This window comes from Camelus bactrianus, chromosome 11, assembly GCF_048773025.1.
Source record: "Camelus bactrianus isolate YW-2024 breed Bactrian camel chromosome 11, ASM4877302v1, whole genome shotgun sequence".
Lineage (NCBI taxonomy): Eukaryota > Metazoa > Chordata > Mammalia > Artiodactyla > Camelidae > Camelus > Camelus bactrianus.
This window is the reverse complement of record NC_133549.1, coordinates 50,689,483-50,717,336: the sequence shown is the minus strand read 5'-3', so window position 1 is coordinate 50,717,336 and position 27,854 is coordinate 50,689,483. Positions and strand designations below refer to the sequence as shown.

General features: G+C 43.5%; 1 long non-coding RNA gene across 1 annotated transcript in view; it reads left to right on the top strand.

Annotated features, from left to right (window-relative positions):
- Window positions 1–27,723, top strand: part of LOC123613136 (uncharacterized) — a 157,911-nt gene extending 130,188 nt beyond the window's left edge. The window contains exons 4-8 of the long non-coding RNA XR_012510223.1: window positions 8,298–8,408; window positions 24,044–24,763; window positions 24,875–27,051; window positions 27,331–27,441; window positions 27,585–27,723. This is a non-coding gene — a long non-coding RNA (uncharacterized LOC123613136). The remainder of the gene's footprint in view (window positions 1–8,297; window positions 8,409–24,043; window positions 24,764–24,874; window positions 27,052–27,330; window positions 27,442–27,584) is intronic.
- The last annotated feature ends 131 nt before the right edge of the window (window positions 27,724–27,854 follow it).

The window sequence follows — 27,854 nt, the reverse complement described above, 5'->3', positions numbered from 1 at the left end:
ATTAGGGTTTTTTTTTGTTAATATGACGTTTATGATGTCCGATGTGTTCTATTACAGTATCTATTTTTTAAAATCAGGCTTTACAAGCAGAGCAATACACCACAGGTGGCTGTCAAGCAGAGGTTCTGGTCATGTGGCTTTTCCCTTTGGACCAAACCCAGAGCTACAAGGGTGCTCTGTGTGAAAGGTCCAGACAATGCAACCAGTGGCTGAAGTTTCACATAATTAAAGTCCAAACACTAATTTTGGGGTTTATTTAAAAATGAATTTGTTAGCTTTTTTAAAAAGCCAGCTCCAATTTCTAGGAAATGCCCAGAAGAGACAGTTATTACTACAGTCACCAGCTGAACAGTGTAAGTAGATTCATTTAGAATTCATTATCCATTTGACCTTTATTTTACTAGTTAAAATGATCACACTTTTGGATTCTATTTTTTTGCTCTCTGAAAGCACTGTACCTTTTTCTAGGTGCCAGAGTCTTACTTCTAGATTTGAGTAAACCCCGAAAACGATGTGGATAGAAGCATTCCTTTGCTGGGAGTCAACAGATAGGAATTCTAGTTCTTAAACTGAGTGTTTGATTGTGACTAAGTAATTATCTGAAATTCAGTTTCATCATCTCAGAAATTCTCTTACTTCTAACATTCTCAGCTTTCACGGGAGTGATGTACATTTCAGGGACACGAAGAGAACCACCCGTACGTGTGTACCTATCTCTCTACCTACATGAATCCGTGGGTGTCTAGGTAGGTAGGTAGATCAATAGGTAGATAGAAAAATACACAGTTTCTTAACATTTCAGATATGACTTTCAAAACTCTTAAGGAAGGTTAACATTTGAATACCATTTTCTTAGGTCCTTCATTTCAGAATTATTTACATTTTTTCCACACTCTATATATTTCAGGTTGAGCAACAAAGAAAAGTAACAATTTGGATCTGCAAGGGGTTGTAGTAATAATTTTGCTATATAGAAAACTTGCGACGAGACTTCACCTGGAACTATGAATATTACTCTTCCAAGACAATAAAAATATACAGAAGGAAAGAAGGAGGGAGGGAGGTTCCATTAGGTTGGCTGGGAAGCTTCCTGATGCCAGGGACTGATCCTTGGTTTTATCCCCCCACATTTAAGAGCCTTACACTGTGCCTGGTTAATAGCAGGCCATCATTAAATATCTGTTGACTGAATGACAGTCTCACAGCGACTGACTGGAACAAAAGTTTTGACATGGAGACAATGAATGACTGATTTTAAATTACTCTTCTCTTAACAAGCCTTTGACCAGGCCTGCAATGCAACAAAGCACCGGGGCATAGACATTTATGACATCTATGTTGTTCTTAAGGTGTAAGAAATGTTTTTCTGTCCCTTCTTTGCACTTTGATAGGTGTCCCATTGAAGCATGGTGGGCATATTTAAAACACGACCCACCTGCCCCTTTAATACTGCCCTCATCCCCCACTTTCAAAATAGCATGACCACCCCCATGTCTGTCTCCTTCTGTGGACCAGGGATGGCAAGATGACAGCAGGAAGTGTGATCGCCAACAAGGGCAGTGGGATAAGGACCTCTGCCCTGAGACCAGCCCTAAGTTTGGGGCTCCCACTCTTTGCTGAGCTCTGAGCCTTTCCTGCCTCCCTCTTAGACATCTGCCTAACTCCTCAGGATGTACTTGTCCCCCTAGGTTTTCAACATTCCCTGCTCTGACATAGAGGACGTGCCTTCTTCTTTCTCTCTCAGGTCTGGACTTCTCACTCACCCTCTGTTCTGATCTTGGCGACCTGACTGAGACTTGGGCCATGTCTGAACGCTTGGCCAGGCTCTCCTGCTGCCTACGCCCTGGCTGACCCAAGTAGACAAGTCAAACCTAGGTGAGGCCATTAGAGGCCAGGTGCAGAAAGGGGAGGTCTGTGCAGATTACAGAGATTAGGGAGGGTTTTTTAGGGGATGTGGGATTTCGAGGGTGGATGAACTTGGTTTTCCCTCGTGCTGTTGGTGCAAATGTTGCACGAGCCTACGTGTAGTAAAATGGAGCCTCTTCAGTTTGCTGTACTATGGAGGCTCCTCATTCCTTCATTCACACCAGCCTTTCCAGCAGCCATAGATTATAAGATTTTTCTGTTTCCCTCGTATGCTATAAACATTTTGTGATTTGAGGTGGTTGGGTACAGGACTCTCTGTGTTCTCCCCTCCCTCTTCGCTTCCTTGCCACATCGCTACTTGCTTATTTTCCAGCTTCTCGGATCCTAGTTCACGGTCTGGAAAGCTCACCTCCGAGATGGGTTTCCTCCTGGGAGAGCAGCGGAGTGGGCCATGTCTGCCATGTTGAGGTCGTCCCGGCGACCAACTGGACAGGCCTCTCTTACCCGTGAGGTCAGGGAGGGCCTGGTCCGGGGCGGAGGAAGGCCCTCGGGGCCAAGTGGCACACCTGCCCTGGCTCTGCCTGGCCTGATTCATGACTTGGAAGGGGAGGCACAAAACTGTGCCGGGAGCTTTCTCGACGGGCTCCTGCTCTGAGGTCTGGTAGGCACGGCTCAGTGACAGTGATGTGTGCGTGGGCAGGACGTGTGCTCCCTAACCAGGGACTTCGGCAGCTCCTGAAGTTATGGGGGTGGCTCCCGAGTCTTCCCACCTCACCGTCCTTCAAGGGGGGCTCATCTCTGACCTCCCATGGGCTCAGCCGTTCCCTTCCCAGTGATTGCCCATGGCAAGCAGCAACATTCTGACGTTACAGAATTGCAGCCTGTATTGTGCTCTGGGGTCTTAATCCTAGGGAGTTTTATAGGGAGAACTGTAATTTGATTTTAAGAAAACTATGCTGGATCTTTTGACTTTTTTTTTTTTTTTCTCATTTGGAAACCAAATGCAGAGGTTGGAGGGCAAGAAGGTGAGTTAGCTGGGCAGAGGCATCCCGTGCTAACTCCATGGTAACTGATTTTTTGGTTGCTTCTGTCATCAGAACAAGTGGCTGGGTCTAAGCTACTCTCAATCTTTAAAATTAACAGCAATGTGTAGGAAGAAGTCCTAGAGCAGGAAGCAGGCCCCTGGCTGTAACTGGGGGCCCTCTGGCAAGGTCCACTTTTGCCCCTGGAGGGGAAGGAGAGAGGCATGGATGATGCTTCTGAAAGTCCCCTCCACGGGACCAGTCTTGGATTTGTAATCTTGACTTGGGCTTCAACACACCTCTGAGTCTGCGCTGTCCCCGTTGATTTGTACAGGCTGTTGGCAGTGTCCGCTGTGGCACTTTCAGCCTGGCTTAGCTAACGTGTCGTCTTCCCTGCTTTTGCCTGTGGCCATGATGATAGAGAAGGTTTGTTAAACCAGAGCATAGGTAACAGTGGGGTGCCTAGAAGGAGCACGAACAGATAAGGGAGCTTATCAACACAAAAGCCACATTCCCTCCACGTTCTATCCCAGGACAGCCCTTCTGGTACATTGTATTTTCCCCATCATGTTCCAGGTATTGGTTAAAAAACTTAGGCTGTGGAGCCTTGTTGCCTGGATGACACAGGCAAATTGCCCTCCCTGCCCACCCTGGTCTCCACTGTGTGTCTCACCTGCAGAATAAACCAGTTCTGCCTGCCTCTTTGGTCTGTTTCAAGAGTTGCATGAGTTAATCTTTGTAAAGTGTTTGGAGCAGAACCCGCTACATGGTAAGTGCTTGTTATATGCCTAAGTACCCATGAAATGTTGGTAGGTTTGTTTTTACAAAATAAATGAAAAGATCCCCCTGAGTAAAATAAATTCATTTGAAAGATCTGAGTTGATCAAAGGAAAACACATTTCCCCTCTCAGTTTCCCCTAGATGTCTCCCCTGGAGCATTTAGGGTGCTGCTCTGCAGGGGGACTTGGAAACTTCCTGGGAGACTATGGAAGGCATGAAGTATTATTTGGAGTTTCCCAAGCTTACTTGATTATGGCTTTATTTTTACTTTTTATTATTTTGATTGATTTTTTATTGCTGTATAGTCCATTTACAATGTGGTATTAGTTTCTGGTGTATAGCATAGTGTGATTCAGTTATACATGTGTATGTATATTCTTTTTCATTATAGGTTATTACAAGTTTTTTGTGGTCTTTTTTAAAAATTGTAGTATAGACAGTTTACAATGTTGTATCAATTTCTGGTGTACAGCATAATGTTTTGGTCATTCACATATATACATATATTTGTTTTCATACTCTTTTTCATCATAGGTTGCTACAGGATATTGCATTTATTCCCTGTGCTACACAGAAGAAACTTGTTGCTTATCTATTTTATATATAGTAGTTAATATTTGCAAACCTCAAACTCCCAATTTATCCTTTCCTGCCTCCTTTTCCCCAGGTAACCGTAAGTTTGTTTATTATGTCTGTTAGTCTATTTCTGTTTTGTTGATAAATTCATTAGTGTCTTTTTTTCTTTTTTTAGATTCCACATATGAGTGATATCATATGATATTTTTCTTTTTATTTCTGGCTTACTTCTCTTAGAATGGTGATCTCCAGTTCTAACCATGTTGCTACAAATGGCTGAGTTTTTTACGCTGCAAATTTTATTCTTTTTTATGGTTGAGTAGTATTCCATCATATAAATATGCCACAACTTATTTATCCAGTCATCTGTCAATGGACATTAAGGTTGTTTCCATGTTTTAGCTATTGTATATAGTGCTGCTATGAACATTGGGGTGCATGTATCTTTTCAAATTAGAGTTCCCTCGAGGTATATGCCTGGGAGTGGGATTGGTGGATCATATGGTAAATCTATTTTTAATTTTTGAGGAATCTCCATACTGTTTTCCATTAAGGCTGCACCAAACTACATTCCCACCAACAGTGTAGGAGGGTTCACCTTCTCCAGCATTTATCATTTGTGGACTTTTAAATGATGGCCTTTCTGACTGGTGTGAGGTGATACCTCATTGTAGTTTTGATTTGCAAATTAGCTCTGATAATTAGCAATATTGAGCATTTTTTCATGTACCTATTGGCCATTTGTATGTCTTCATTGAGAATTGCTTATTTAGGTCTTCTACCTATTTTTGGGTTGGGTTGTTTGGTTTTTTTTTTTGTTATTAAGGTGTATGAACTGTTTATATATTCTGGAAATTAAGCCCTTGTCAGTCACATCATTGCAGATATTTTCTCCCATTCTGAGGTTGTATTTTTGTTTTGCTTATGATTACAAGTTATTGAATATAGTTCCCTGTGCTAAACAGTAGGACCTTGTTGTTTATCTATTTTGTGTATAGTAGTCTGTATCTGCTAATCTCAGATTCCTAATTTATCCCTCTCTGATCCTCTTTCCTCTCGTGTAACCATGCTATTTTCTATGTGAGTCTGTTTCTGTTTTGTATAAATAAGTTCATTTGTGTCATTTTCTTAGATTCCACATATAAGTGATATCATATGATATTTGTCTTTCTCTGTCTGACTTCACTTAGTATGATCATTTCTGGGTCCATCCATGTTGCTGCCAATGGCTTTATTTCATTCTTTTTAATGGCTGGGTAATATTCCATTATATGTATGTACCACATTTTCTTTATCCAGTCATCTGTCGATGGACATTTAGGTTGCTTCCATGTCTTGGCTATTGTAAAAAAAAGTGCTGCTGTGAACACTGGAATGCATATATCTTTCTGAATTAGAATTTCTTTGGATACATGCCCAGGAGTGGGATTCCTGGATCATATGGTAATTCTATTTTAAAGATTTTTAAAACTAAATTTCTCCACACTATTTTCCTGGAGTTGTTTTTACAAAATGTCTAATTCAGGCTCAGGGAACTCCACTGAATCTGGTGGAACACAATTTGAAACATGGCTTCAGGTACATGGAAGCTGCTCCCCAGCCGTTCATCCTTCATCACAGATCTCCTCTGTTGGTTTGGTTCTCAGACTCTCCTTATCCAGGGAGCTATCTCTCACTTGTTGTGCTATCTTCTATTCATTCTTCTCATAATTGTATAAAATCTGCCTTTCACATTTACACTTTTTCTTCAGCAATTACTTGCTAATTTTAAAGATTGAGGATGGCTTAGATGGAGCCACCTAGCCAAAATCAGCCTCCACTGCCTGGAGTTAGTGCAGACTGTCCCAGCCCAATGGCACAGGCAGTGAACTTATCTCTAACTATCCCCACCCTGACGGCAGAGGGCTGGCTATGTGAAGAAGGAGACGTGGTCTGTGAGGTCCTGGGATTAACGAGAGCCAGAGGGCTGCTCAGGATGCTGATGTTTTTGTGTAAGCTAGAAATTCTTCTCCCTCATACTCCTGCTATGACCTGCAAACAGCCAAAGGCTCCCACCTGTCATCCAGTTCAATGTCCAGCAGGCCTCCCAGAAAGCTTAGTCTGCAGCTGGAAAATGGACCCTGAGCAGGAGGCGAAGGCGTGGGGCTAGACCCCCAGGGCAAGGATATGTCCATATACCTATTGATTCTGCCCAAGAACTGTTTAGAGCCACAGAGTTTGGAGTAGAGGTTAGAGCCTCTGGGACCTATGACCTGAGTGGTCCTTTGTTACTCACAGAATAAAGCCCTGTGCATTAGCCAAGCAGTCAGCTTCCAAACTGGGCCAACCTCAGTTCTCTCCCTCACATCTCAATGAAACTTTGTATTCACTCTTCTGGGACCACCGCCCTCCCCTAACACCAATGTCACCCTCCACTTATTTGCCCCTGAATCATTACTTGAATAGCCTTGTGTCCATGGCTTCCATCAAACTCATCCTTATTTTGAAGACTAAGCTAAAAACTATCACAAAGCTTTGCCAGTTCTTCCTGTGCCCACCTACCCCCTGTCCATCAGGAGATTCAGGATTCCCTCTTCCATTGACTCTGGTTTCAAAGGCTCCATTTTGAGTCCATTTCTCTCTGTTCTACCTCATGGCTCTTGGTGGAGACATGAGCTCCATTCATAAGGGCAGGGACTGTGCTGTTTTGCCCATGTCTCTGACCACATCTTAATGAATTTGTGCTTAAAAAAAAAATTTCTAAAATCAATCAGAGTCACTGATCCACTATGATGTGGTTTCCTGTGTGTCAAAATTCAACATCCGCCTGTCTATGGAGCACTGTTTATTTTGCATTGACTTATCATGACTTAGTCTCCTCCGGGCTAATTGTTTTGTAGGAACAGGTGATTTTCTTCACTCTTCAAAGCTCACTAAATATGGAACAGTGCCCATATGTCTAAGACTGGCATTCAAGACCCTCCCCCATCTGGGCTCAATGTGCCTTTTGAGCACATGGAGAAGGGGTTTAAACTCTCTGAGTTCCCTGTGAAGAACAGCTGGGTCTAAACAGAGTCTCTCAGTCTCGGCATGGTTAGCATTTTGCATGGGATCACTTAGCTATCAGTGGCTGTCCCATGCACTGTAGGCTGTTCAGCAGCATCTCTGTCTCTACTCACCAAATGCAGCAGCATCCTTCCTCACTGCCCCCCAGCCCTGAGACTGTGATAACCACACACGTCTCTGGATGTTGCCACTCTGGTTGAGAACCACTGGTCTAGATGTCTCCATGCTTTGCTCTGGATCTTGGGATAAAGTGGTTCGTGCCTGCCTCTCTGACAACCCAGGTGATGTCTTGCTCATCTGGAACCAACAAAGAATGCAGGTAGCTAGGGTGAGGCAAATGCTTTCTGAAAAGCTGGAAGAGGCAATGCCCTGTCATTCACGAGTACAGTCAGAAATAGGCCATGCCCCCAAGTGACATCAGAGTAAACCAAAGTAAACCAGATAGGTGGTTAGGTCAGTGCTTTTCAGAGTCCTGTTTACCACGAACCACATCTTTTGGAGAGAGAACTAAACATGGAGCTTCCTGGGCTATTCTCTGGGCCTCTTGTATTAAAATTTGCATTTTTAACAAATCCCAAGGGGGATGCTTATGCATCTAAGAGTTTGAGAACCATTGTGTTAGATAACAGTGCTTATTTATCCTGAAAAATGATTTATTTTTAAACCAGGGACTATGTATTAATTGCACACACAGAAAATGGAACTTGGCCTCAATATAATAAAACATACTTTGAGATGTACAAATACTAAGTACTATATATAAAATAGATAAAAAACTAATTTATTCTTTATAGCACAGGGAACTATATTCAATATCTTGTAGTAACCTATAATGAAAAAGAATATGAAGACAAATATGTGTATGTGTATGCATGACTGAAACATTATGCTGTACACCAGAAATTGACACATTGTAACTGACTATACTTCAATACAAAAAAAGTACTGTACTTTAACTTTGTTTTCTATTTTGTTGTTGTTGTTTTCTCTCTTTCTTTTTTTACTTAGCTGCCTGCTAAATGCTAATACAATCCATATGTTCATGGAGAAAAAAACTCCCCACCAGAACGTGAGGTTGGTCGGGCACCCTTGAGTGAGTCTGTCCAACCGTGAGACCTGGTGAGTGTTGGATCCAAAAGTTCTCTCTTCAGCACAATGTGGCACCTGGGGCGCTCATCACTCCCTTTTCCAATCTGCTTGGTCTGTGCCTCTTCTTTTTTTGAGACTTTAAAGGAAAAGTAAAGAGAAAAGGAAACTCCAGGAAGGTGCTCTTTGGCAAAAGAATAGGATAAAATGCATTATAATTGCTTTTAAATGAGTTATTTTATCTGATTTGGGGCTGTGTTTTTATAAGCAAAGCCCCAAACTCTTAACCCTCTGTTCCCCAGCTGTAGTGCAACTGAAGTCACAGCAGCTCAGAACCCAATACGTGGAAAGATACTTTCTGTTCAGAGACTATGCATTTTTTCCTTCCTTTGCTACCTTCCCTGGCCTGGCATCAGTGCCAGGCACACTGCAAGAGATCTGTAACTCCTTGATGATTGGAATTCAGGGCTGCATAACCCTGTAGGCCTTCTAGTTTGAGGCAAAAAGTCATCTTGGATGTTGACCTGTGCACTAAACTCTGTGAAGGATTTTCCTATAGTCCGTAAGAGATCAGGAGCAGGAGGGTACCCAGGTGCTGCAAGGACCCCTAGAAAGAGCTCCCCTAGTTTCCCTGCTTCCTGAGAACCAAACATTGGCGTTGTGGAGCTGGTCTGAATACAACAGAGGGCAGAAGATGATGCCGGGGAAGAGGGGTAGATCTCTATTGAAAAGACAGAGCAATCCAGCTTTCTATTGGAAGGAACTGTGTCTCCCCAGTTCAAATACAACCCCGTCATTAGAACTGCTGAGCTAACACAGGGAAATGTAAATACAGCTTTATCCAGTAATGTGATACGGCTGGAGGCCTCCCCTGACTTTGGCAATAAAATCTGGCCCCAGTCCTTTCAGATTTACATTTCTCAGGTCTTTCCCTTTTTTTTTTTTTTTTTTTTTCTGTTTTATTAGCATGCTTGTTCTTATTTGTCAAGCAGTTAGGCTGGTGTCTGTGTGCTTGTAGATTAAAGGGGTCTACACCTTAGATAAAACACCAAATGGGGCTCCTAAGCCCCTGATGCAGAAGGACACATTTTTTTCACAGTTGTTTGCCAAACACTACTTTTCTAGATGGTTGAAACTTAAGACTGGAGGGATCTCTCTTTTTAGCCAGGCTTGCCTAATATTCTGGCATCCTACAATTTTGTACACTTTTTAAGGAAAAGGAAAAGGAAAGTGGGAGGGTGGGAGGATCTGGCTTTCATGATCTCAGTTGGAGAAATGAGGAAACGTGCGGTTTTGTTCAGAGGCAGATTTTTTTTCTGGCAAATCTTTTGAAAGTTAGTGGGATTTTATAGACCTTCTCTACCCACTCCACCCCCTCAATGTTAGCCACTCCCTATCCAAGTCAGAAAATGTCTTTGGTAGATGGAATTATTGGCCTCAATTCTTGGTCCGCACCCTTGACCATGTGGCCCTCCTCCCCCTGCCCCTCAAAGGCAGAGTCAACTTTTCCACTGCTGGAAGCTTGCTTTGGCCAAGGGGGTGTGGGGTGGCAGGGACCACGTGCCAGTTCTGCACTTGGGCCTTAAGAGGCATCACTGCTCCCATCTCTGAGAAGAGCCTTCCCCAGGTAGCCGCTACCTCTCTACCTGAGGCCTGGATGAATACCTAGGGAACCTGCAGCTGGGAGCCAAGTGCAGCTGGATCTAGAGCTCAAGGCAGAGCCACTCAGCTGAGCCCAGCCCAGATGAGCCAATACCCAGCTGACCTGCAGACCTATGAGCAAGAATAAATGATTATTGCTTCAATCCACTGAATTTTGGAGTGAATTACTGGTTAGGCAATCCCCTTAATCCCTTCATCTCCCCAGCTCATATATTATTTCTCAGCTCCATAGGTTTAAGGGTGGATAGAGAATTTTTTCTGGCCCTTTCAAAATGCTGCAAGAGGTGAGTCTCCACACTGGCTTTCAGTGACAACATCTTGCTAGCGACCAACTCCTCCTTTAATGAAAAACAACTCAAAGGAAAGGACTAGAGCTTCTGATCTTGATGCCCACAGCTTTGAGCTTGTGCACAAGATGGCCCAGGCTTGAAACTGAGTCAAGCTTCTGCCAGTTAATCACTGTATGACTTTGGTGAGCCCATTTACCTCTCTGAATCTTAATCTCCCCATCTGCTGGGGTTGTTGGGAGAGAGTAGAGATAATGTAAAATGCTCTGCACACAGTAAGTGTTAAATAAATGGCAGCCCTTATGTTTGTGGAACAAATCAATGAATACTGTTTTTCGTCAATGTCAGTGACCTGGTGGTACCCTTTGTATGGTATCTACTGCTTCCTTCCTGCGAAATTCAGCACCTTCCCTGAGCTCCTTCTCATGCCTGTCTGTCTGGCTCTGATATTGCATGTCAGCCCCATGTCTTCCTTCCCTGGTCCCTACTCAGTAAACTCTTTTGCTAATGGGTGCCAAGCAGTGGAGCCAGCCGTCCGGCTCAGTGGTGCTCTGTACTCCTCACAGCAGCAGCAACAGTGATGATAGACACTGAGTGCTTACTAGGTTCAAATCCTTTGAATGGATGATCTCGTTCAATCTAAAGAAACCCAGTTAAATGGACTGAATTGTGTCCCTCTCTCCCGTAAACTCCTATGCAGAAGCCTTAACCTCTAACGTAATGGTGTTTGGAGATAGGGAGGTAATTAACATTAAATGAGGTCTTAAGGGTGAGGCCGCAATACGATGGGGTTAGTGTCCTTACAAAAGGATGAGGAGACGCCAGAGAGCTCTCTTTCTCTGCATGTGCCTGGAGGAAAGGCCATGTGAGGACACAGCTTGTCTGTCTGTTAGCCAAGGAGAGAGGTATCCTCAGAAGCCAGCCACGCTGGCACCCTGCACTCAGGCTTCCAGCCTCCAGAACTGTGAGAAAATGAGTTTCTGTTGTTTAAGCCACTCAGCCTGAGGTGAACTGTGACGGGGGCCTGAGCCGACTCCAACTCCAACATTATCATCTCCATTTTACAGTTAAGGAAACTGAGGTTCAGAGAGATGAAGTCAGTTGCCCCTGGTTCCACCTCCAGCAAATGTTAAGACCCGCATTCCCACCTCCACGGCCCACCACAGAGCTTATGTGTGTCATGGCTCTGCTGTCCCAGGTCACCGTGGGCCCGGGACCGCCCTAGTCAAGGAAGGCAGCTCTCAGGCCCGAGGCAAAGGAGGACCTGCAGCCACTGGCACGCGGAAGGCCTGATGCTGAAGGAGCCCAGCGTGGGCCCTCAGCTCGGCTGGCAGGAGTGGAGAGAGGCAAGAATGGACCTACAAAAGGGGCTCCTTTTGGTCCGAGTAGAACTTCAGAGAACAGCCCAACAGTATTAGAAGGGAGGCTGCCTAGGGAAAATGATGCCCCTGCCCCCAGTTTGTTTTGTTTTTGAGGGTAGGAATAAATTCTGTAGAGTACAACTCAGTTCAGTGCAGACTTTATCAAGTCGTTGCCTGACAGGAGAAAAGTGGCTGGTTATGTCGTATTTATAAACGTAAATAAAAGTACAGTAGAGTCTTCCCCAAATACCTCTCCTTTTGTCTTCCCTCAGTGATGAGTCAGCTTCTCTCCCTGCACTCACTCCACTGTTTGGCCCCAGAAAAGGCCCCAGGGAAGATGCCGTCTCGGAAAGGAGAAGGCGCCAATGCTGTTGGGGCGGGGGTGGGGGGAGCGGCCGGGGATCTCTGTTGCCCAGGAAGGGCTGGGAGAGACGCCGTTTCTGTCCTCAGAGAGGTGTGAGGAGAGGAGAGCCAGGCAGAGCAAGGTGCTGGGGTCCCTTCCTCCCCGCCTACTCCAGTCTCGGAGTAACAGCCCCGCTGGTGGGAAGGGGAGGCTGCGCTGTGTGGTAGAAACATCTAGGTAGGTTTCAGGAGAACTGGGCACCTTGACTCTAGTGGCCTCTTTCCTCAGAGTGGCCTGGGGGTGCTGGGAACCTCTAGGACAGATTTTCTCAACCTGCGCACGATTGCCATTTCGGTCAGGTGACTCTTTACTGGTGAGGCTGTCCTGTGCCCTGTAGGATGTTTAGTGGCACCTCTGGCCTTTACCTACTGGGTACCAGTAGCACCTCCCCAGCTGCGACGACCAAAAACGTCTTTAGATATCTCGAATGTCTCCTGGAGGCAAAATTTTGCCCCCTTCCCCATAGGAGCCACCATCCTGGGAGATGCCCAATGTTTGGCCCCGCGCTGGAGTGGCAGTGAAAGAGTGGCTGAGGTGAGGGGCGTCATAGGTCAGTGAGCCTGGGGCAGGGCATCCCAGCACATGGTGAGCAAGAATCCAAAAGTTCCCGTTTGCCCTGGAGATGGGACTCAGAGGTGCTGGGAAGGTCAGTGGCGCTGTGGAGATCCGGAAGCAGATGGCTGGACTATTGTCAGCATAGCCAACACCAGGGCAAGACAAGGCACACCCCACGGCAGAGGTAAGTGAGAACCAAGGCAGGGTGCTGGATCCCAGGCCCTGGCCTTCCATTTATATAGACTCCAGTTTTGGTGAGAAGCAGTGGGAAGGGAAGATGTCCTAGATGACCTGATCAAGATGGAGTCACCCAAAAAGAATTCACACCGGAAGAGACTGAGATGCTCCTAATTGACATATTTAACAACTTCCCTTCCCAACTACCCAGCGCAGAGGGGGACCTGCTAAGGAATGTTATAGCAGTCCTGGAAAAGCTAAGAAACTCTATTCCCTTTGCACACCTGAACAGCAATGTGAGTACGTGTAAGTCTGACAGTAACAGTAACAGGATAAACACACATCAAGGGCTTACTGTGTGCTGAACACCCTGCAGAGGTCATCACACTGAACCCTCAGCAAGTTGCTCTATGAGGCAGATCTTTCTACTGTGGTCTTTTCCTCCCTCCTGAGGCCAGAGAAGTACAGGTGAGCTCAGTTGTTGGTCCCAGATGTTGTGGCTGGGAAGTGATGAGGTTCAGGCATGAATCCAGACTAGGTGACTGCAGGGCCCAGACACCTCATGACTCCACCACGCTGCCTCCCTACTGCTGTCGCACTTTGTGTCTCTGTCCCAAATTCATTCACATTTATAGGGCATAGGGTCCGTTCCATTTCTTTTCTGGAGCAATGCTCAGAGCGAGCATTTCTAGCATTTAATTCCTACTGAGCCCTGATTTCTTTTCCCTGGGGAGCTCAAATACTCTCGAGACTGAGAAGGAACTAAAGGGAGTGTTTGTTGTGGTAGATTATTCATGGTAAGGAATTTGCAGCACCCAGAGCAACAAAGATCTGTTTGTGTGCAGACTGCAAGGGTGGCATCTGTGTCACACTGAAGACCGTAAGCAGAACACTGAGAAATGAGCTTCTCCCCTGGCCCCATGGGGTGGCCCTCGGTAACAATGCTTTGTAGACGGAGTTCTGGATACTTCTGGGCTCTTCCCTTGCTGTTCTTTCTGAAATAGCTAAGGACTCAGCGCTATCAAAGATCAATATCAATTACACTAAAATTAGTCTATTTTTCACTTTTTTTTAAATTAAATTTTTTTTTTTTAAGCAGCTATCAGTTTCTATTTAAAAACAGCTTTTTGGTCTTTAAATAGTATCTTCATGAACCTGACCTTCCTCAGCAGTCAGCTTCTCGTCTGGGTATAATGAGGCCATAGAATGATCATTGGATATCCCAGACTGCCCTCTTGTTTTAAAAAAAGCTGTGTCTTTGCAGTTTTGTGAAAGAACAGACTTTTTTTTTTTTTTGGAGTCGCTGCCACTGGGTAGATTTAATCACGTTGGACATGGATTTCTATTTAAATGCTGACTGTGGCAGATTGAGGATAGCTTAAAATGTTCTGATTCTCCTCCCACTGAGCAGTAGGTTCTAGTTCCCCACTTGAATCTGCGTTGGCTTGTGATGTCTGGACCAATAGATATGTGGAAGTGATGTTGTGCCAGCCCTGGACCTTGCATTTAAGAGGGCCAGCAGCTCCTGGCTTGACTATTGGAACACCAAGGCCCCATGTGGGAAGTCTGACTGCCCCGAGGCTGCTGTGCTGTGAGAAGCATGCTCAGAGTGAGTTGCCAAGTACGGAGTGAGAGAGAGACAAAGAGAGAGTGAGCTGTGGCATCTATTAGGTGAATGAGAAGCCATCCCAGAATCTCAGAAATGGATCCTCCAGCTCCAGCTGGAATCAGAGATAAATCGCCCAGCTGAACTCTTTCTCAGTTCTTCACCCACAAAACTGTGAGCAAAATAAAATTGTTGATTGAAGCCATGATACTCTGGAATCATTTGTTGTGCAGGAATAGATAACTAGCTTCTTAACTACTAAAGATCATTGTAGCTAATCCTGAGAAAGTTCTCAGGTATCACTCAGATAAAACAGTCACTCTTTGGATGTTAGAGCTGGAAGGAGTCAAAAACATTATCAGCTCCAATACCTTCATTTCACAGAAGCTGAAATCCAGAGATGTTACAACAGCATGGCTGATAGTCACTATTGTAGATTGAGGAGGTTAACTGTTGTTCTAACAGTCTGGGGACAACGCTCCCAGATAAAAACATTTCTTGGTCTTCAAATTTCTTATGAGGATACTTACTGCTGCCACTTAAATTCAGAATCTCCCCTCCTCACTTTCCCCTCACCCAGTGCCTGTGCTCCAGGGCAGGGCTCCCTCCAAGGGTCATGGCCTAGTCCTGGTACCCAGAAGCCTTCCTTCATCCTCCTCCCAGCTCATCCAGGAGCAGAGTTTATTCAGCCTCAAATATAGAGAGGACACAAAGGACATTGTGATTCATGTTATCAAGTTCTCTTCCTTCAGAGCAGGTATCTGGGCTGTTCCACTAGAAGCCAGAAAAGGGCAGACCCCAGGACAGCAGGATGAGGGGAGCCCCCTGTGTTATCTGCCGCTTGACTGGGTGCCTGGGTCCCTCTGGTTCCTCCCTCACTTGCGCACAGCTGCTCACACGTGGCAAATCAAAGCCCTGGATCCGTCCGCCCTGAGCACACATGGCGGTGTTTGTGGCCATGTGCTCTGTGCAGAAGTTAACCACATCGCTTTTAAGTTCACAGGGAAGGGGCAACTCACAGGAGACCCAGTGCAGCTGACTTCCCTCAGTTTAAACTGCTCTTGATGGAGAAACCCCTGAAGGAAAAAACCTTTCTAGGACTCCCTGTCATTGTCTAGCTGAGGTCCAGAATACAGTCCTTTTCACTGCATTTGTCCCGGCCCTACTCCATCAAAAGGGATGTAGCTTTCAGAGACTAAATAGTTTCCAAAAATGGAAAAAAAAAAAAAAAAAAAAAAAAAAACCAAAACCCCAAAACCCAGCCATGCAAATGATAAGACTCATACACTTAGTGAGAAAATTGAGGAAAATAGTCAAAAGTTATCCCCAAATGAATAGAAGGACAGAAAAAAATATAAAGAGAGAAAAACATAAACCTTAGACTAGTATTTTTCCTAGTGATTCAAGGACCATTTGCGCTGGAATGACATGACGCTTGTTAAAAATAAAGATTCCAGAGTTCCATTCTGAACCAACTGAATCAGGCTCTCTGGGGGTGGAAATAAAAATTTTCACCGGCTCTCCAGGTGGTTCTTGTGCTCATTGAAGTTTGAGAATCGCTGCCTTAGATTTATTTTACAAACAAATTTCATGAAACATTTTCTGGGAAGTCAATGCAAATTCAGCTCTGATTTATTGCTCCCTTTCTAATGCTTGCATGTGCACATGCATTTGTACACACACACACACACACACACACACACACACACACACACACAAAGTTTTATAAACTTCTAATGGGAATGGGGGAAGGAGGTGGAGGCCGGCTCATTTAAATCTTTATGTGTGGTGTTTAGACCTCAAACCCCCCCCCCCCACTTCGCCTTATCTTATCCCTTTAACATTTCTTTTATGCATGAAACATTCCCCTCTTTGGGTTTTCTGGCCACAAGGGAAATTCCCAGGTGCAAGAACTTTCAGTCCTCAGCCTCAGGAAAGACTCTGATGTCGATCTTTGAAGATGGAGGAACTTAAATATTAAAGGATCCACCAGGTGCCAATAGAGTTGAGCGGGAATCCCAAAGGGGAATTTGTTTTCAACATAAATACTAATAATATAGTAATTGTGAGGCAAATATTTATAGTGTGTGGAGTGCTCTGATCACCACTGCCCTGGCTGTCTTGTGGGATGTCAGGGTGGGTAAAGCAAAATATGGGAAAGCAGTGACCTGGGGAATTTGTGCCCAACATGCATTCCTTTCTCTCCTTCACGTGGGGGAATAGAAAACTTAGAACTGATTAGAGACTTGGAAAGGCATCAGGTAAAAAACACCTTTTATTCCTTAGACACTGAAGAGCCAAATATTGCTTAAATGTACCCATTTTTCAAGAGGTCAAATGCCAAATTCTCCATGAAGTACTTAAGATGTTACAAATAGTATTGTTATACTATTAGTTTTTACAGTTTATATGATTAAAGTATTACATATCTGTTCTATGGTTTGTAGTAATACTGTTATTATATTGATTAATGTTATAATAATATTAACTATAGGAATATAAAGATTTTTATCATATACCAGTTTTAATACCCTAGTTGTGTTATTAGGCTGTGTATTAATACCTATAATAATGTTACTATTATCCAATTAAAATAATACTAGCTGGGAAATGAAGACAGCCACAATAACGGCTAACATTTATTGACCGTTTAGCAGACATCATGTCCAGCCACAAGTCTTATCTAATGCTTACCACCATTCCATAAAGTGGACACTCCCGGGGCTCTGACTTGGCATATGAGGAAATGAAGTTTCTCCCAGTCAGAAAAGAGCAAGACAGCGATTTGAACCCAGAGCCCATTTTCCCAATTAGCAGGTCACCCCTCCCCATCTGCTGGGTCCAGACCATGGTCTACACTTTGCCTGGAGCATTTGATCACCCTCTGCGTTTTCTTACAGTGATTTATGAGTTGCCAGCTCCTGGAGGGCCGAATGCAATTTATCTCTGAAAGCTTCAGAACGCTTAGCCCTGTGCCCTGAACGTACAGATAAGTGCTGTTCAAATGCTTGTCTGAATCGGCTGAAATTCCACCCTCCCAGCAGGGTCAGGCTTGCTGATGACAGCGCCGACCGGACCCGTCCTCTCCTGCGTGCAGTCCCAGATAGCGCTGATTATTTACAGCTTATGCCTAGTGACAGCAGAAGGTGATTCCTGCATGATTGCAACACCCATTTCATTCAAGATCAAGGCAGTTGTTACCCAGTCATTTGCAAAGCATCAATCAGATTTAAGATGAGTTCCTAACTATGTTATAATAATGAGAATAATGGCCACTGAGCACTTAACCACAGGCTGAGAACGATGCAAAACCCTCTGCAAAATTAACTTCATAACCCTATCACGACTCTTTGAGGTAAACATTATCTTTTTTCTATAGGTGAGAGTTCAATAACTTGCCCAAAGTCAGCCAGATAGTAAGTCACGGTGTTTGGATTTGAAATCCAGTTTGACTCCAAAGTCGATGCTTTTAGTCGTTTAATCACTATTCTAATCAACCTATTCTTCCCTTCCTTTTTTTTCTTTCCTTCCAAAAACATTTAGTGAACACTTCCTCTGCTTTGGGCCTGTGTCAGGTGAATAATGCAAAGGTGAACCAACAAGCCTTGGTCCTTTCCCTAACAGGGTGCTGGAGTAAAGCAGATGAAATGAGCAGTTACGAGATAAGATGCGGTGGTGACTACTCCAGTCGCATCCTACAGCGCTCTGAGAACAGATGCATAACAGCCACGCCTGGGTACCCTCAGGGCTCTTAAAATGCATTGAATCCTCACAGCAACCCTCGGGGCTGCAGGGCTGCGTGTCAGTAGCCCCCTTTGTATGTGATGATGCTGAGTTTCAGAGAGGTCAGAATAATTGCTCAAGGCCACACAGACAGCAAGTGGCAAACTCACTATAAATCGCAAAGCTTGTGCTTTCCTTACCAGACCAAGTCACCCGGGACTAATACAAAGTAAACCAACATGGAACAGCTGCCTTTCTCCATGGTGGGTGATGTGTTTTCTGCTAAATAAAATAAAGTTAAATTTTTCCTAGCCAAACAGTGTCAGGGGAGGACATGGGGAGGGTATAGAGTGCATGCTTATCATAAGTGAGGTCCTGGGTTCAATCCCAGTGCCTCCATTAAAATAAATAAACCAATAACTAAAAACCCAATTACTCCTCCCCCCAATTTTTTTCCTAGCCAAACAATCATCCCTCTACATACTTCAGGAAAAACAATGTCCAAATTCCTGCTTTTTGATGATCCTTTCTGTGAGGTTATGGAGGAAACCCTTCCAATAACAGATCCATATAGTTACTGCAAGTTCTGCTATAAGAGAGTTTGCTAGGAAACTTATTCCTCAGTTCTTATTTATTTAGATTTCAAACCTTCCCTATCTTGGATTAAAAGCAAGAATCAGTAGCTTCATTTCGGGCTGTGATGAGCTGATCAAGGACCAGTACTAAGTGCTGAAAAAAATACAAAGAAATACAGAAGTACTTGAAATACAAGGTATTGGCTTGCTGGTGCAAAATCAAGGGTGAAGACACACTGGAAGTTTCAGGGCATTTAACCCCTTGCTGGTCCTCTGAGTTTTTATTATTATTATTATTATTATTATTATTATTATTATTATTATTATTATTTTATTGTAAAATAAGCACAGGAGCATGAAATGGCTTCAGAGGAAGGATGTACTACCCTGCCGCTTTGAGAGGACCACGTGTGCCCTGGAATTGGAGATAAGGAAGGTTCAGAAGCAATATTTTCCTGTGAGGGCAATGGAAAACTTTCACTTCTCTGAAAATGCTTTTTTGCAGGAGTTGAGGACTGTTTCTGAACCATTGTTGAAACAATTGACAGACTATCAGCATCACCAGCATAAGTTTTACAGTTGTCGATCTAAACCAGCTTCTCAGCTGTAATAGAAGAGAAATACTATGCATTTACAGAGCACTGGGGCTCAATAGTTGTCTTTGCTCCTTTTGAGTTCCCAGAGTTAAATGCTGTAGTGGTTTCAGAGGGCCTGGCAAAGCTTTTTCCCAATAAAAATCCCCGCTAACCTCCCGCTCTCCCTTGCCTGTGGCCCGCCCATCCACGTGGTGACATTCTTAAGCCCCAGCACTGCCAGGACACATCATACATTCTGAACTGCACCCTGCATTTTCGTGGTGTCTGATTACATTTTTAAAAAGTGTTCTCATCGACAGTGTTTGGACATGAGACAGCTAATTTCCTGCATCATGTGTGGATTTCCAGAACAATGCCAGAGGGGCTGAGAACACTCTTTCTCTGTTGACCATACAAAAATGTTTTTGGTGTCTGCCCAGGGCCAGAATTTTATCTCCTCCAGTATATTAAAAACACTATGCTGGAGAGTCCATGTTAAAGAAAGAGCATTTAATTAGTCAGGTGGTTTTGAAATCATCTTTTTGAGTTCTGAGATAGCATCGAAGAATAAAGGGCCCCAACTGGCACTGACCCTGATTACCTGAAAGCAAAATTTCAACAGAAAAGGCTGGTTTCCCTCTGCCCCTCCCCTTTTAACCCCCTTCTCTCCATGATTTTCTCATTAGTTAAAGTTCAACGATAGTTGGCTGATATGGTAGATTGCTAATACATTATGCTAGTGAAGGTCCTTTTCATCTGACCAGAAGTCCAACAAGTTCAAATTCAAGAGAACTAAGCCAGCATTTACTCCTTTTCTCAACACTCATTAGAAGTATTCAGACATTCCAATACATTTTTTTAAATAGTAAAAAAATTTTATTGAAGTATAGTCGATTTACAGTGTTGTGTTAGTTTCTGGTGTACAGCATAGTGATTCAGTTACACTTACATATTCTTTTTTTCATATTCTTTTTCATTATAGGTTGTTACAGGATACTCTGTGCTGTACAGTAGGACCTTGTTGTTATTTTATATATAGTAGTGTGTATCTGTTAATCCCAAACTTCAAATTTCTCTCTCCCCCACCCTTTTCTTCTTTGGTAACCCTAAGTTTGTTTTCTGTGTCCCCGAGTCTCTTTCTGTTTGGTAAACAAGTTCATTTGTGTCTTTTTTCTAATTCCACATATAAGTGATATTGTATGATAAATATATGTTTCTCTGTCTGGCTTACTTCACTTAGTATGATAATCTCTAGGTCCATCCATGTTAGTGCAAATGGCATCAGTACTTTTTAAAAGAAAACACTGATCTTCTGGAAAAGGTGACCCTGAGCAAGACTTATCACAGTTTCTGTGAGAGATAATGTGTTGTGAAAGAGTTAAGCAAGGGACTCGTTAACTTCGTATGATATAAAATTCGGAATCTGAGAGATCATGCTGTAAGTAAAAGGTTACGAACAGGTGACCCACAGGCTAGGGGTTTTTGTTTGGCCTACAGAGAACTTTCATAGAATTAAAAATTATTTTCAGCCTTTTAAAATGAGGAGAAAAGAAAATATAGGAGAACATCTTTATGACCTTGGATTACGCAAAAATTTCTTAGATGGAACACCAAAATTATAATCCATGAAAAAAAGTTGGACTTTGGCAAAATTAAAACATGTTTTAGAAAGACATTGTTAGGAAAATGAAAGGTGAGTAATGGATTGGGAGAAAATATTTGAAAGTCACATATCTGATGAAAAACATGTATGGAGGTTATACAAAGAACTCTCAAAACCCAATAATAATAAATAACCCAATAAAAATGGTCCAAAGATTTAAATAGACACTTCATCAAAGAAGATATATGGACAGCAAATAAATGCATAAAAAGATACTTAACTGACCTGGTCATTAGGGGAATGCAAATTAAAACCACAATGAGCTATCACCACACAACTATTAAAATGGCTAAAATTGAAAAGATTAACCATACCACATGTCAGCAAGCATGCAGAGCGATGGAACTCTCATACCCTGCTGGTGGGAGTGTAGAGTGGTACAGCCATTCTGGAAACAGTTTGGAAACACTAAATATTTACAAGCATATATAAATCTGTAAATAATCATAAGCATATATATGAAGTGGTGCACTTAATTTTTATTTTAATTATTATGTTTATTGAAATATAGTTGATTTATAAGATTATGTCATTTCTCAGGTATATAACATAGAGAGTCAGTATTTTTACAGATTATATTATTTTTAAAGTTATTACCAAATAATGGCTATACTTTCTTGTGCTGTACAATATATCTTTGTTGCTTATCTATTTTATACATAGTAGTTTCTATGCCTTAATCCCCTACCTGCATTTTGTCCCTCCCCCATTCCCTCTCCCCACTAGCACACTAGTTTGTTCTCTATATCTGTGAGCCTGTTTCTGTTTTGTTATATACCTTCATTTGTTTTATTTTTTAGATTCCACATATAAGTGATAATATGGAGATATGGAGTATTTGTCTTTATATGTCTGACTTATTTCTCTTAGCACAATACTCTCTAGGTCCATTCACACTGTTGCAAATGGCAGACTTCCATTATTTATGGCTCAGTAATATTTCATTGTCTATCTATACCACATTTTCTTTATCAATTCATCTGACATGCATATCAAGTTGTACATTTTAAATATGTGCAATTTATTATATATCATTTATATTGCAGTATAGCTGTGAACGATGGGCAGATTACATCTAAAATTTTTGGATCTTGGGTTTCTCTTGCAAACTAAGCAACTGTGGGCCTGTGCTCCTGCAGGACACCAACAGGCTGGAGCTGGAAAGCTGCTGCTTTCATTCGACCAGCTGTCTCTCTTGTGTTCACTTTCTGCCTCACTCATTGAGGTTACCTGCTTGGTCTTTGCAGGCTGTTGACTTTAGATCCCTAGGCTGCCATGCCGCTTGCAGGCATCTTGACTTTTAAATGCTCTCCTTGCTTCCCAGATTAAGTTCCCTTTAGATAAGTTGTTCAAGTGTAAGCCTGATGTCAAACATCACTAGGACAGATGGAAATTGGGGAACTTTATGAGACTGAAACACTTCTCTTGGCTCCCATCTGCAACCTGAGACAATTGTTCCCTTGCTTGCTCTCGAGGCTGTTTCAACTCTTCAACTCATAAATAACACTGGTCAGTATGCATCCCAGGGATGATTTATTAAAAGAAATGAAGAGTTGATGAGACTTTTACCATCTTCCAGAGCTAAAATCCCAGCACTTAAAAGCTGAGCAGAGCGTTACCCCACCTGACACTCCATCAGTCCTTGGGTGAAGAATCTCTTCATGCTGGGACTCATTTGACCTGACCATACCGCCCGCTGCTGCTTCTAGACCACCTGTTTGCTTCACTAGGGTCTCTGACAAATTGCCCTGTGCCCCCTTGATGTTGGCACAGGGAGCTCAGGAATCCCTGTGCTAATCTGAGTGATAATTTTAACCCTTCCAGCCTCTTGGAGCCAGATTAATTCTTCACCACCACCACCCCCTTTTTTTTTGCACTCTATGCCTTCTGGTGTTGGCTCAGCTATCTCATCAGACTTGAAGAACCTAGAATGGGGTCATCGTGTCTGCTCAGCCGGGCAGAGCTCAGTCCTTTGAGGTCAGAGCTTGGTCTAGACCACAGGCGGACAACACACTAGGTGACTGAAACTCCCTCCAACCCTGCTGTGCTCTCCATCTCTCTGCAGGAGAATGCCGTAACACTTCCTCAAGGGACCACTCCCTATTTCCCCATGTGCTGATTTACTCCTGGGTTTTTCTTTCAGAAGCGTCTTAGCCTTCTGCCATCTTCAGGTATTCATACCTCATAGAGCCTACCTTCAAGTTCCTAGGTCGTTATTTTTGTTTTTTAACAGCTGATATTGCCATGTTGGCTACAAGGAAATTTTGCATCATTTTGAAAATCAAAGCCCTGCAGTAATCTCCGTCTTCTTTAGGCGTCTGTCTCCATCTGAGATCTGCCTTCTTTAATGGAGGGATTTCACCTGAGACTGGAGAGTGTCCTTGGCTTTCTCTTTGTACCAGAAGATGTACAAATGCTGCCTATCTATAGACGTTTATGATGTTTCTACAAATGCAAACTGTGTAACACAAAGCTTGGAGACTGAAAGTGAAAAAGAGGTAACTCAGCACGAATCTGTCTCTGACCAGATCAAATTTAGAAGAAGACACCCCTTTAATTATTATTATCATTATTTGTGAGCTCTAGTCACTTTGAAATGAGTGGCAGTTGGTAAGCGTAGGCATGCAAGGGGACACTTCTCATTCCACGTTCGTGGAGGGACACAATGGTGGTCTCACTAAAGTTTAAATCATGAGAATGTACACACAGAGGCAGATAGGATGGCTTCAAATTCATCACAGTGGTGGCCAAGCCATATTTTCCAATAAAGCTGCCAGCTTTCACTGTCTGAAACATCTCTGAAACTCTTCTTTCGTGCTAGCTTTTGTAAAACCTGCACTGGATTATTTTGAAGGTCTTCAAGCATGTAAAACCCTTGGGTTTATTTGTTTTTCTTTTTTCAGAGTTTAATTTTGGGGACGATTCTGGGTTGAATATAAACCCCCCAAATTCACATCTTCCTGGAACCTCAGAATGCGATCATATGTGGAAATAGGGGGTTTGCAGTTATAGTTAAATTAAGATGAGGTCATAGTGGACTAGGGTGGGCCCTAAATCCTGTCTAACTGGTTTCCTTCTAAGGAGAGAAGACGAGACACAGACAGAGAGGATGCCATGGACTGATGAAGGCAGAGGCTGGAGAGCTGCATCTGCAAGCGAAGGCGCAGCAAGGATTGTTAGGGAGCACCAGGCCAGGGAAGGGGCAAGGAGGGCACCTCCCCTGGAGCATCTAGAGGGAGGGCATGGCCCTGCGGATACCTTGATTTTGGACTTGAAGCTGTGAGAGAATACATCTCTGCTGTTTCGGCCGCCCCGTGCGCAGTACTTGGGAGCAGCAGCCCCAGGAAACTAATCTGGGTACTAGGTTCGGTGTGGGAAGGAGTAATCAAGCTGAGTAATTCTGCTGCTGGTCAAAGGAAGTCTAGGGTTACCTAACAAGTCTGGGTGTACCCTACAGATCTAAAGCCGAACTGAAGTGCCACAAGCAGTGGCTGCCTTGGTGGCCAGCCCTCTAAGACTGGCCCTTCTTAGCATTATTTCTTGATCCACATAAAACTGTGGTGTGGTATCTTATGTCCATTTTACAAGAGAAAGAATCTAAGGAGTTGATAGGTTAGGAAACTTGACTGTGGTCGTGCAGCTGGTAGTGGTCAGAATTCAAAGTGTATCCTTCTTTCACCGCATCGCACTGCGTCACAGCGTCGGAAGATGCCTTCCAAAAATGTTTGAGCAATAGACACAGCTCCAAACTAATGGTACATGCCCGAGGCGGATGGATTTGCAGAGCAGCTCCCTTGAACAGTAAGTTCTGGTATTTTCATTTAAAAGATCCCTGTCATTACTGTACAGCCACACCTTGTCTACATTACGCTGGAGTCTTTGCCTGCCTAACATACATTCTCTCTCCCCCAGGAGGGACAGGGACTTCTCCATCTCGTACAGAACTGAAGAAGCTGCCAACGCTTGGTAAAGGATCAGAATCCAAGCCAGCACAGCGACCCTACAAATTATGACCTTTAGGGCTGGACGACTAAGAAAGATGTCCAGTTGTGCAATTTTCCACTCATTTACTAACCTTAACAGTGTGGGTCACGTTAGTCCTAGTTTAATATTATAATCCAAACGTTTGACTCTGAACACAGAGCGAGGCTCAGGAGTCACCCGGGCCGTGCGTCCTAAGACAGCTCACGGTAGCTGGTCGGGCTGTTTTGACCTTTCCAGTATTTGCAGACTGGCTGGTCTCTTTGTCCCCCTCTGCCTACGTGGCTATTACCACCTACATAATAATAGAACAATGGTAACATTTTAATTTTTTTCTTTTTTCTTCTTTTTTTAAATCTTGTTCAGAAGGACCCATGTCCTCTCCTCAACTGGGAATCTTGATCGTTCTCTGTCTGCAATCCAAGCAGTTAGCTCACCCTGTGTGAAAGGATTATTTACAAACGGTCCCCAAGACTTTGCATTTCCCTTTTCCTATGCGTGAGTGCGTCTGGGTGTCGGGGGAAGGCCTAGGTTTGGTTCTGAGGACCAACTTTGGGTTGAACCCAACCTTAAAAGTCCCCCAATATAGGAATTCCTCTAAGAAGCACTTCTAGACCACACACTTGATTTCGCGCCTCCTTCTTTTAAACCCTTTCTTTTTTGTGAAGTGAAATCTTTGACTTCTTTTCCTTCACTCTCTAACCTTCCCCTCCTATAGCATCAGGTGTATCTATTTTTATTTCTCATGAGTATCAATTTCATCATCTCTTGTTTTTGTCACACTTTGTACTCAAAACTGCCTAATAATTCAAGGTAAAATTCAGAAGCCTTGGCTTATCATTTAAGGCCCATCACAGTCTTCAATCCCCTCCCAACTTGTTTGTATAAAATTCACCCTCCCTCCATCCAGCCATCCATCCATTCATTCAGCAACTTTACTGAATACCTAACAAGTGTCAAACACTGTACTGTGTGTTACTAACAGAGTGACAACACAGGCAGGCCTGGTCCCTCTTCTCATGGACCTTACAGTCTGGTGGCAAAATGGGACAATAAACGTGATCTTGCAGGGTGACAAGGTCTATGAGCAGAAAGCACAGGCTGCTATGAGAGAACAGAGGAGGGATATAGAACCCAGACCCAGAGGCCACGGGGCTCTGCAGAGGAAGCGATATCTAGGCTGCAGTCTGACCTGTGAATAGCAGCCAGCCAGGTGAACGACAGGGGAGAAGTTCTCTTGGAATGAAACACCACGGCTGAAGCCCAGAGGTGGCATGCCATAGCACACCTGGGGGCTGAAGGAGGTTCCGCGTAGCTGGAGGGCAGAGTGGGGGAGGGCTGGGAAAGTGGGGCTTGGGGACAGAAAAACGCCTAGTGAGTTAGAACTTTGTTCTAAGATCAGTGAGGAACCACTGTGGGGTTTTAGTAGGTAAGAAAACTGGTAAGACTTATCTTTTTAAAAGATTATTCTTATCGACTATACTTCAATTAAGAAAAAGAAAACCAATAAGCTAAGGTATATTTATATCAAATTTTTTTTCTTACTATTCTAAAACAAACTCTGTCAATACCACTTAAAAATTTTTTTAAAAACAGTTACCAGAAGAAAAGATTATTCTTGTTCCCTTGAGGACAGTGGATTAGAAGTGGGCAAGATAAAGAGACTAGAAGCCCAGTTGGAGGCTGCCATCCAGACAAGAGGTGACTGTAGGAACCAGGACCCTGGAAGAGAGAACAAGAGTTACAGACGGAGGTAGTTGTCAGGCTGGGTCTGAATGTCACGTGATTGCATTCACGCAATACGTTCTTTCCCAGGTAAGCCTTTCCCCTTGCTCCTTCTGTCCACAGATTCAAGTTCTACCCACAGCAATACTATCTCTATGTGAAGCCTTCTCTGACTTTCCAGCCCCAGTACCTGTATGAATGCTTGTAAGGTTTTTTTCTGTGTGCTTTTAATTTCACAAAGAGAAATAATTTACAATGCTGGTTCTTGTTTCCTTAGTGTATTTGTTTTCTCAAGTGGATGGCAAGCAGTATGAGCAGAAACCATGGTGATACATCTTTTTACCTCCCTCCCCCTCAGCATTTCCCACTTCATCTTGTGCAAGGTGGGTGAACCACAGATATTTGTCCTGTTGACCAACTGTGATGCTGCTCCGCCTCTTAAAACTCTCCAGGTGTTTCTCTTTCGGGTCTCATTTTAAATGGCACAACCAACTGATCAGTCTCGCAAATCATTCATTCATTTATTCATTTGCTTCTGCTTTTATTCATTCACTCTGCATAAGTGCCTGCTGTATCCTAGGCACTATTCTCGAGCTGATTCTGTTTTCTAACTAAACTATCCATTTTATTTTGGATTCTGTGCTTTTTTTTCTTTATCACAGAGCCAGACCCCTTCTCCTGTTTGCCATATAAAATGAGGATTGAATGTACTGGAAACTAAGCACAGCTTAGCACATGGTACCCAGATGACCCATCTAACGGCATGGGATGGGGTAAGGTGTGGAACCATTCCTTTGGCTTCCTAAGCAGAAGGAAGTTAGCCATATGTAGTTGGCAATTGTCTTGCCCAAGAAATTTAAATCTTGGTATTTGAATGTTTCTGGGCTGAGTTAACCCTGTCTTGTTTTTTAAACAGTTTCTGATGTTTACCCAGTAGAAGGAGAATTAAATGGCACCAGATACACCAAAATGCATGAATGAGAAGAATGAAGAATGAGTCCTAATGCAAAGTTCTTAATGTAAAAGAAAAGTGTGGCTTTTGCCTCTGCTGCCTGCTCAGAGCTCAGTTTGCCACCACCTTGCACTCCACCCCGCCAGGAATGGGCACTGGGCTAACTGTGGTTTGGGAGGGAAGCGTCTCAGTTCCAAGATTCTTCTGAACTGTGTTTGCTGTGATTTTTATGCT